Here is an 11,003-nt window from a genome sequence, read left to right as displayed (position 1 = left end):
TATGCCCAGATGTGCCCCCTTCACAGTTGCTATGTCCAGATATGTGCCCCCTCACAGTACTTGTGGCCAGATACATGTCTCATCACATTAGTTAAGCCCAGCTATATGCCCCCTCACAGTAGTTATTCCGAGACATGTGCCTCCTCACAGTAGTTATAACAGATATGTGCCCCCTCACAGTAGTTATGCCCAAATATGTGCCCCCTCACAGTAGTTATTCCCAGATATTTGCCCCTCACAGTAGTTGTGGCCAGATATGTGCCCCAAAACAGTAGTTATGCCCCGATATGTGCCTCTTCACAGTAGTTATGACAGATATGTGCCTTCTCACATTAGTTATAGCCAGATATGTGCCACCTTCAGAAGCACTGCTGTGTAAGGAGGAGCACAGAGGCTTATTCCACCACTTATTTTACACAGACCAGCAGTGCAATATGCACGGACGTTGCTAGGTTAAAACATTCGGGGCCTGGGCCCCTGATGTTTTGTCCCACACTCCGAATGGCCTGCCTGCCTGCTAGATACAACTTTATTGCTGTCCTCAGGACAGCAATACAATTGAATCTAATGCACTGGAAGAGCTTAAGGATCTGTGGTGACATCACAGGTCATGTGACCAGCAAAACAGGCAATGGTTGAGAAGGACCTGCAATGATGTCACCATCATGTGATCAGTGCAGGAGAGGACTGCAGTGAAGAGGAGAGGTCCAGGCGAAGAAGCTATGGTGATGTCTGCTACATGAGGAGAGGTAAGTGATGGGAGAGGCAAAGCAATGCTGGGAGTTGTAGTTATTTAACTGGGACTGTATGTTAGGGCTGAAGGGAGGGATGTTATTTACATGGAACTGTGTATTAGTGGTGGCTGGGGAGTGGTTCATGTTATTTGTAAGGGACTGTATGTTGATGGTGGCTGTAGGAGGTAGTGATGTTATTTACATGAGATTGTATGTTGGAGGGGTCTGGGGCAGGTTGATGTTATTTACATGGGACTGTATGTTGATGGCGGCTGTGGGAGGGAATTATGTTATTTACATGGAACTGTATGCTGAAGGCGGCTGTGGGAGGGAGTGATGTTATTTACATGGGACTGTATGTCGGAGGGGTCTGGGGAGGCAGTGATATTATTTACATGGGATTGTATGTTGATGGCAGCTGTGGGAGGGAGTGATGTTATTTACATGGGACTGAATGTTTAGGGATGAGGTTATGTTGAAGGTGGCTGGTGGGGGCAATGATGTTAGTTATATGTGACTGAATGTTGAGAGGGGGATGTTTACATGGGATTGCAAGTTGGAGGCGGCTGGAGAAGAGGTGATTTCATTTACATGGGACTGTATTTTGGATGGGGCTGTAGATAGAGACGATGTTATTGACATGGGACTGTATATTAAAGGGTGCTGGAGAGATGGTATGATGTTATTTACATGGGACTCTATGGTGGAGGGAGGGAAATAGTGTTACTTACATGGGACTGTATATTGGAGGGGCTGAAGAGAGGTGAGTGATGTTATTTATATAGGACTGTATTTTGGAAGAGGCAGGAGAGATAGTGTAATCTTATTTACATGGGACTTTGTATACTGGAGGGAGGAATATAACTACAGGGGGCACGGCGAATCCAGAGGACATTATAGGCGTCTTATTACTACTGGGGGCTCTATAGGAGTGACTTATATTTCCATCTTATTTCTACTAAGAACACTATGAGGGGCCTTATTACTACTGAGGGGTCTGTAGGGAGGTTTATTACCACTGGGGGGACTTATAGCAAGTACAGTAAAATGCAGTGTGTGTGTGTGGGGGGGGGGGGGAGACTTAGAGAACTTGGCAATATTAATTGAGGCTTGGGCCCCGGATCTTTTGAGACCCTAGCAACTCCCCTTGCGATGTTTGAGGGCATCGTGCTGCGGTGGAGCGCTGGCAGCTAAATGTTGAAGCAGGGAGCGGATGGCTTCCTGTTTCACCATTACAATCAGCTGTGTCTGCGTCCTATGAACACAGAGACAGCTGACAGCGGGACCTACCTCATCTTTCCCGGGATCACTGGACAGCCACTGAAATCTGCGACTGTCCTGACGGATCCAGGAAGGTTGGGAGGTATGTAACCAGGAAGTCAATGTGGAACTGGGGTTCCTTAGCTCTCCAGCAAAAAACGATTCTGAGATGCTGTGGCATCTGGATTCACTACTGGACACACTTGGAGTAAGTTTCAGTTCCCTCACAGTCTCTTCCTTGGCTGCAGCCTTCATCTATGCAAAACATTATTTTCATCATAACTTATGTTGTTATCATTGCACACACAGGACATATCATCAATAAGTTCTAATAGGTTATTTTGGAATAAATCCATATAGATTTAGATTGTCTCCTGTTAAAGGGCTGGGATTCAGCCCTGTTTTGATATTTAAATTATACACATGGCTGAGTAGCATCACACTGCCATGTGGTTCCATAGTTTTTACACCCCTTCCTGTGCTTACATCACAGGTACAATGAATTTGGGGTAGACAGTTGTTAATATAGTCAATATACCTTAGCCACTGGAGCATTCCTCACACAGACCAGATGCCTGTGGAGTCTTAGATGGAGGAAGAAGGACCATCTTGCATGCTAAAGCTAAGTATCTTTTGTCTATGTTGTTAGACTATAGGCTAGTTATATGGTGTATGTATACTTATATGACCATGATATTGAAAGTATTTGTATATGTTGTAGTACATTGTAGTTAAGTAAAGGTGTATTTTAAGTCATACAGTATCTGCAACAGTTTTGCTTTATTCCTGATGATACCAAGGCAACAAACTGTAGCTGTGGTATAAACCTGCCCGTAGCAGTGCTGAGAAAGAAGCCTGCTGTGAGAGCCTGAGTCTGTGGGACAGACCCGGACAGTGGGTGCTTCACCGTGACCGTGCAATGTGGTTACACATTTTTTACAATGGGGAGACACTGTGGGGGGGCATTAATAATAAAAGGGGGCGGGGGAGCGATGCGGGGGACATAAAAATGTGGGCCACTGTGGGAGACATGAAAATGGGGGCCACTGTAGGGACAGTGGGACATAAAAATGGGGGCCACTGTGGGGGACATAAAAATGGGGGCCACTGTGGGAGACATGAAAATGGGGGCCACTGTAGGGACAGTGGGACATAAAAATGGGGGCCACTGTGGGGGACATAAAAATGGGGGCCACTGTGGGGGACATAAAAATGGGGGCCACTGTGGGGGACATGAAAATGGGGGCCACTGTGGGGGACATGAAAATGGGAGCCACTGTGGGGGACATGAAAATGGGGGCCACTGTGGGGGATATTATTTTTAATAAGGATCACTATGGACATTATTTTTTATTTTTTTATAAATATTTTTTATTTTCCATATAAAAAATTACATGCAAAAAAAAGGTATTACATGATTACCATTAAGAATATCATATTTATCAACATATCATTATACTATTTCACGAAAGAAAAAAAAGAGTAAACTCCCCCTCCCTACCGTCCCCCACCCCCCCCCCCCCAGGTTGTCTTGGTTTCTCCCAGGAAAGATTGATTTAATACTCTCACATCGGGGGCTACATTCTCTCTTCATTCATTATTTATTTATTTCATTGTTATTTTTTTATTTATTCCCTTTTCTTATTAAATACTCGTATCTTTGCACCCTCTCATAAAGGTTCTTCCATTCTTCAATATTTGGTGGTCTATCCGCACCCCACTCCCTGGCTATAATAACCCGCGCCATCATTAATCCTTTTTCCCATTTATCCTTACTATTTCTTTCCAGATCTATCCCCCTGATATATCCTAACACAGCTACAGAGCTCTCCAATGGCAAAAGACTGCCAGTTTCTCTAGTAAGGCTGGGTTCACACCTGAGCGTTTTACAGCGCGTTCCTACGCGCTGTAAAACGCTGAACAGGCAAGAACCAATGATTCCCTATGGGAATGGTTCTTACCTGGGCGGTTTACAGCGCGTACGATCGCGCTGTAAAACGCCCGACGCCCCAAGAAGTACATGAGCTTCTTTGGGGCGTCTTGTCGCGCGTTCCCGTACATAGAATTAGCGGGAACGCGCGACAATAGGCGTTCGCTTGTTCCGGAGCCGCGTATGTCAGACGCCCGTAGAATCGCGCATACAGAGTGCGACATCCCGAACGCTCAGGTCTGAACCCAGCGTTAGTCCAATAGACCTGTATAATAGGATAGTGCCAGATTAGATGGGTAAAATCCGCATTTTCCATTCTACATTTCCAGCATCTAGAATCCCTTGTATCATACATCCTACTCAACAAACAAGGAGTTATATATGTACGATGGAGGATAAAAAACTGTATCAACCGGAAATTACTAGATATAGTAACCCTTTTCATACTTTTATAAATAAATTTCCAATCTATCGTATCTACATCCATTTCTTGTGCCCATTTACTTTCATTCTTAAAATTTGTCACAAGACCCAAATCCCTCTTTACATTCTTATATATCTGTGAAATTGATACTTTAGTGAAACTACTATTGTAGCAAAATTCTGCAAATTCTGAATCTTTAGTGTTTAAATAATCTTTATTCTTGGTTGAGTCAAATGCGTGCTTCAATCGAAAATATCTAAACCGCGTGAGAGAATCTAGCTCCGTACTAAGCCCTAATTCCTCTAGCATCTTAAACTTCCCTTCAGCCACAATCTGTGAAACAAACTTGATACCACTTTCTTTCCTAGAATACTTAATCTTCCAATCTCTGAAACTCACCAGGATTAATATTTCCCCAAATAGGGGTAAACCTTAATGAGTATTTTATTCCCAATAATTTTTTTACATTAACCCATATTAAGTGCATCATATGACTAATTGGACATTTCCTTCCCTTTATTTTTAAAATCCCGGTTTCAAGAAAACTAAAAATATTATATTGGAAGCTTGCAAACTCACCCACCAAGTATTGATACAATCCGCCGTCCTCCATCATTAACCACTGCAACTGGGAGGCAAAATAGTAGCCTCGAAAGCACGGAACGGACAGACCACCATCTTCTTCGTTTAACCACAGATATTTTTGTTTCATCTTGACCCTTTTTCTCCCCCATATGAGATCATTAATCAATCTTTCCAGTACATTGAAAGTACTGTCCCCTATCCACACAGGACATGAAAATATCACATATAGAATCTGGGGTAATAGAACCATTTTAATAATGGCAATCAGCCTGTCTCATCAATAGTTTTTGCCACATGCGTGTTTTATTTTTAAGCCTCTCAAGAAGTGGGGGAAACATTAAGTTCTGTATATTCCTGAATCCTCAAGCACATTCTTATACCTAGGTATTCAAATGAATCCATGGATTTTAATACCCTGATATTTATATCCTTTTGCACTATTTCATGTCCTATTGGGAGCAGCATCGATTTTGTCCAGTTTACCTTGAAACCAGATATTTGTCCAAATTGAATAATTATCTTCATTAGATAAGGCAATGTGGATGCCCCCTCTTCCAAAAAAAACAAAACATCATCCGCGTACATGCATATCTTATCCAGTATGCTCCTAACCCTTTAATTCTCTCATCTGCCAGCGCCTTACAGGCTAGGGGTTCCACAAATATAGCAAATAATAATGGGGAGAGGGGGCACCCCTGCCTAGTGCCTCTTTGTAGTATAACAGGCTCAGAGATCCCACCATTAACTTTTATCCTCACTTTGGAGTGACTGTACAGTAAATGTACCAATCTAATGAATTTTTCACACAGATTCAGCTCATACATTATTTTCCAGAGGTATGTCCACTCCACCCTGTCGAACGCTTTTTCCGTGTCCAATGACAGGATGGAGTGGGCACCCTCCCTACCCATCTGGATATTCAACAGAGTCCGTCGGATATTTGTTTGGGCTTGACGTTTTGTTACAAACCCTGATTTATCTGGGTGAATTAGTTTTTCTATAACTTTTTTCAGGCAGTTTGCTAATAACATATTTTAAAATCGGTATTTAGAAGAGAGATAGGTCGATATGAATCCACCATACTCTCATCCTTCCCTTTTTTCCTTATCAATGTTATTACAGCCTCCGATAGAGATTCATTAAGAACCTGTAGGAAAACTGGTAGAACGGCCTCTCCGTATCTTCTATATATCTCAAAGGGAAGACCATCCAACCCAGGTGTAGAATTACCCTGGATGGAATTCAACGTTTCCAATAATTCCTCCCTCATAATAGGACAATTCAAAAATTCACTATCCTCCTCGGAGAGTCTAGGGAGCGACACACCTTTAAGGAAGCATTCTATATCTCTATCATTCCCTACACTCTCCGAGGAGTAAAGATCCCCATAGTATTTAACAAGCTCTCGCTCGATTTCACCCTGATTGGATGTTATCCCCCCATCTCTCTTCCTGAGACTCTTAATTCTATTACTTTCCTTCTGATTTAGTATAAGCGTTGACAACAATCTCCCTGGTTTCCCAGACTCACTATAATATCGTGCTCCCTCAAATAAGATTTTTTGTTGTGCCTTATCAGCTAAATATTTTTTTTAGTGCAGTTTTGGCCTCTTCTAGTTGACTCTCCAATTCCGGTACATTATTTGTAAGAAGTTCCTCCTGTATTTCCTTTATTTTATCTCCCAGCGCATTCTCCTTTTTTACAAATTCACGTTTTAGCCCCTTAATTTTGCCGTTAAGGATACCACGCAAATACGCATTAAACGCGTCCCACACGTAGCCTATCTGCGTGAATCCTAAATTAATTCGCCAGTGCTCCTTGATATCCGCATTAATACCTTTGTCATTATCAATTACATTTAACCAATGCAGATTCAATCGAAACTCTTGGCCTTTTATCCTACAACTTTTCTTTTTAAATGTAAGGCTAATAGGGGAGTGGTCTGAAATACTGTTAACCTCATACCTCATACCTGTGATTTGATCCATGAATTCCAGACCAACTAGTGCCAAGTCTATTCTGGACATTATTCTACTTCCACGACTAAAACAAGAGAAAGCCCTTTTATTATTATAGAGATATCTCCAAACATGTGTTAATGACAATTCATGTGAGATACTTTCAAGCAGTGTCTGTTGCTTTGGATCGTATTTATCGTTGGAATAACAGAAAATCTATCTAATTTCGTATTCATAACATTGTTGAAATCTCCCATTATTAATACGGGGCATTGATTTCTGGAGTCGACAAACTCAACCAGGCGAAGTATAACAGATAAGGAAAATGGCGAGGGTATGTATACAAAAGCCATAATACAAACTATGCCATTCCACTGACAGTGAAGAAATACATATCTACCCCTCTCATCTATTTTCTGATCAAGCGGGAGGTAGTCTACGTCGCGATGGATATAGACGTTGACTCCGCATGAGTAAGTAGAGAAACACAAATGATATTGGTACTTAGCCCACTTCTTCATAAACAAGTTCATCTTATTCTGTGTATTATGTGTCTCCATCAATCCTACTATCGCCGGGAGATGTCTAGTGATAATATCAAAAACTGTAACCCTCTTAACCTTATCTCCCAGTCCACGAACATTCCATGTCACAATCTTACTCATGCGGGCCTCCCACCTGATTTTTCACATATTTCTTCCAAACTATATCTAATGGGTCCACCAAGACAACCACCCCACCCTTTTCCCACCCCTCTTCCCCCCCTTGCCCCACTACTGGTCGGTAGAGATCGAACATCTCACCCACCTCTTACACTCCGCCCATTCCCTCCCCTTTCCCTTCCCATCCTGTGCACTTCACTTTAATTTCACGAGCCTATCCCCTTAGCATCCAGCCACTCCACTGTTTCATCTGGAGAGATGAAAAATAGGACTTGGTCCCAATATAGTACACGCAGCTTAGTTGGATATATCAGAGAATATTGTATCTGGGCGGCGGCTAACCTTTTCTTTACGTCTCTAAACTCGTGTCTCTTTGCTTGAGTTGCTCTAGAGTAATCCAGGTATATCTCTATATTATTTCCATTATACTCTATTGTCTGCATTCTCCTTTTCGATCTCATTATTACATCTCTATACTTGGAGTTTAATATTTTAGCTAAGATTGCTCAAGGCGGGCTACCTTTAGGCGGGATCCTATGTGCTCTCTCGACTAGAAACCACTGGGATAAGACCTCTGTATTAAAGCTATCCCTCAGCCATTGCTGAATGAACCCAGTTGTGTCCTCTTTTTCCACTCATTCTGGGAATCCCACTATCTGAATATTGGATCTCCTAGACATATCCTCCATTGTAGTGATTCTATCTTGGAGGATTTTTTTTCCTTGTCTATAACTTCTACTCTATTTTTTATTCCCTCAATATCCATTTTCATTTCTCCAGAGGATATCTGCAGCTCTTTGACTTTTTCCCTAATTTTGTTCATCTCTTCTTTAATATGAGTGAGGTCCACCTGTGCTGAAGCAATGTTAGTAGTCAGCTCCTCCAAGCTGTGATTAGATTGTTGTACCACACCCAGAATTTCCATCAATTTTTTATCTACTGACTTTATTCTTTCCTCCATACTTTCTCCACTACCTATCCTCTCTGCACTCTCGCCACACTCCTCTGATACCAATATATCCTCACCCTCTCTCTGGGTTTCTTTATTTCCCTTCTGTAAGCTTTTATTTTTCTGAGGGGATTTCAGATATTTGTCTAATCCAGTTATTGTACTATTTCCCCTCCCTCCACTTGGTGAGGAGATACCTGCGGATTTTCGAATATATGATTTTGGAGGCATATTTGTGTCCCCTAATCCTCAGATCCTCAAATCCTGTACAGTCAGTTTCCTACAAAAACAGTAGAACAATAAATCTTCTATACTAAATCAGGTCACAGTTATCCGTTTTTTCACAATTTTTCTTCATTTTCCAAGTCCCGTGTTACCCGCTGTTCCAGAGGGAGAAAAAAAAAGGGTATCACAGTCCAGATCTTCCTCCCAAGGTGTATCAGCCAGAACCGTTCATAAGACCATATAATAAGACCATATAATAGAGCAATTCATTCTGGGAGAATCGTTTTTCTTTTTGGGTGCACCATACACACTCCAATCTCTAGATCTTGCCAGATATTGCCAGTTACTGCCGAGTATTATGGCCCCCCAGATATAAACACGTTTAACTAGTCCTTTCTTCTTTTATACTTTAAGATAGACATACACCCATCTGCTCTTGGTGGGTATCCCAGCTGTTCATACAGCGCTTTTTATCAGTCAAAATAACTTCAGGCTTATAACAACTTCAACCACTTCAGGCTCAGAACAGAAAGCGATTCCTTTCACCGGACCCTTTTCAGCAAAACTTCAGTACACAGGTGGGGAGAAAGCGCGGCACGTCAGCGTCTTCACGTCATGCCGCTACTCCTGTTTTAAAAAAAAAATAAAAATTTAAAATGGGGGCCACTGTGGGGGACATGAAAATGGGGGCCACTGTGGGGGACATTATTTTTAATAAGGATCACTATGGACATTATTTCGAATGGAGGCTGCTGTGGGTGTCATAACTGTATAATGTCTGATAGGCCTAGTCCTCAGTTACATTACCCCTGTATAATAATGTACCCTGATACCCTGATACCAGCGGGGTAATATAACTAAAGGGTATCAGGGTACATTATCTTAGCCCCGCCCACGCCTTTTTTGGTTTTGCACATTATTGATGATTGTATTTCATGACTACTCTTCTAAGGGTATTGCCTTCCTTTATACTGCAGTTCTCCTGTACCACTCTGCCTGTGACTTTTAGCAGTAATTTATTATTTTCTTTTGCTCTCAATAAATGTGTTAAGCATAAAAAAATATATATATGGGGAGATGGTTGCAACTTACAAGTACTCCTCTGTGATTTCATTGAGCAGTTTTGATGTGGGGGGGGGGGGGTGGGTTGACACTTGCCCTGAGAGAAATTTTACCTAGAAACTGCACTGTCCATGCCCATATTGTTCACAGCAAACAGTGGGTTTATAATATACGGGCACCGGCTATGTGCACCCCATGGTGTGGATGCAGACTCATTTACTTTAATGGGTCTGCAATCCGCAGCATACAGCCAAAGATAGGACATGTTCTATCTTTTGAGGAACAAAAGCATGGATTGGAAGTCCATGGAAGCTTTCGGGTCCATGCCTTCACACTGCAAAATATTGGAAATGTCCTATGTTTTGCCATATTTTGTGGATTGTGTTCCCATTCATTCAATGGGTCTGCACTGCAATACACAGCCATTGCATGAGCATTGTGGACTGCTATTTGAGGTTTACAACACGGGCACGGAGCCCTTACATTCATGTGAATGGACCCTTATTGGTAGATACTGAAGACTGCTCAGTACAGGTATGCAGGCGAGTCATGGTACAAATGACGCAGAGACTTGCAGGGGAGTCAAAACAGACTTTGGACAGCAATCCGGCATATTATGGAGATCCGCAAGACTATGACAAGACTATGAATCCAATAGATGGCGCTGTTCATGAGTAGTGTAGATCACAAATTTTCCATGCAATTTTCCAGATGCAGAACACGTTAGCATGCTAATGTTGGAGCACTTACGATTGTCCTGCCCAAGAATCAAGCTGCCCCCGCCCAGGGTCGTCTCGGACACCAACCGGCAGCACCAACCCAGACAACCTCCACCATTCGAACCTCCCTCCACTAAGGTTGCACCACAATCAGTGCAAACCAAACCAGGTGAGTAACTTCACTCATCCTGGGTAGGGGGAAGGGACATCAATTTGTTAACCCTCACCTATGAGCGCCTTCTCTCCTCTCTTGGCCATTTGATTACCAAGAACAAGCTGGACACTGCAGCATTCAAAAGCTTGGATGGCAATGGAGTTGGGGGCAAGATCCTCCTGAGATGCAGGCTTGGCTGTTGGAGTAATGCAGCAGCTGAGCTTTCGCTTCTCATACAGGAAACACAGGAGCTGTCTGGGCTGTGATGCAGGGTTAATGCAGCAGATGAGCTTTCTCTTCTCATACAGGAGCTGTCTGGGCTGTGCTGCAGTGTCTGTACA

This window comes from Bufo gargarizans, chromosome 2 (genome assembly GCF_014858855.1).
Source record: "Bufo gargarizans isolate SCDJY-AF-19 chromosome 2, ASM1485885v1, whole genome shotgun sequence".
Classification (NCBI taxonomy): domain Eukaryota; kingdom Metazoa; phylum Chordata; class Amphibia; order Anura; family Bufonidae; genus Bufo; species Bufo gargarizans.
Note: the sequence above shows the minus strand (reverse complement) of the source record.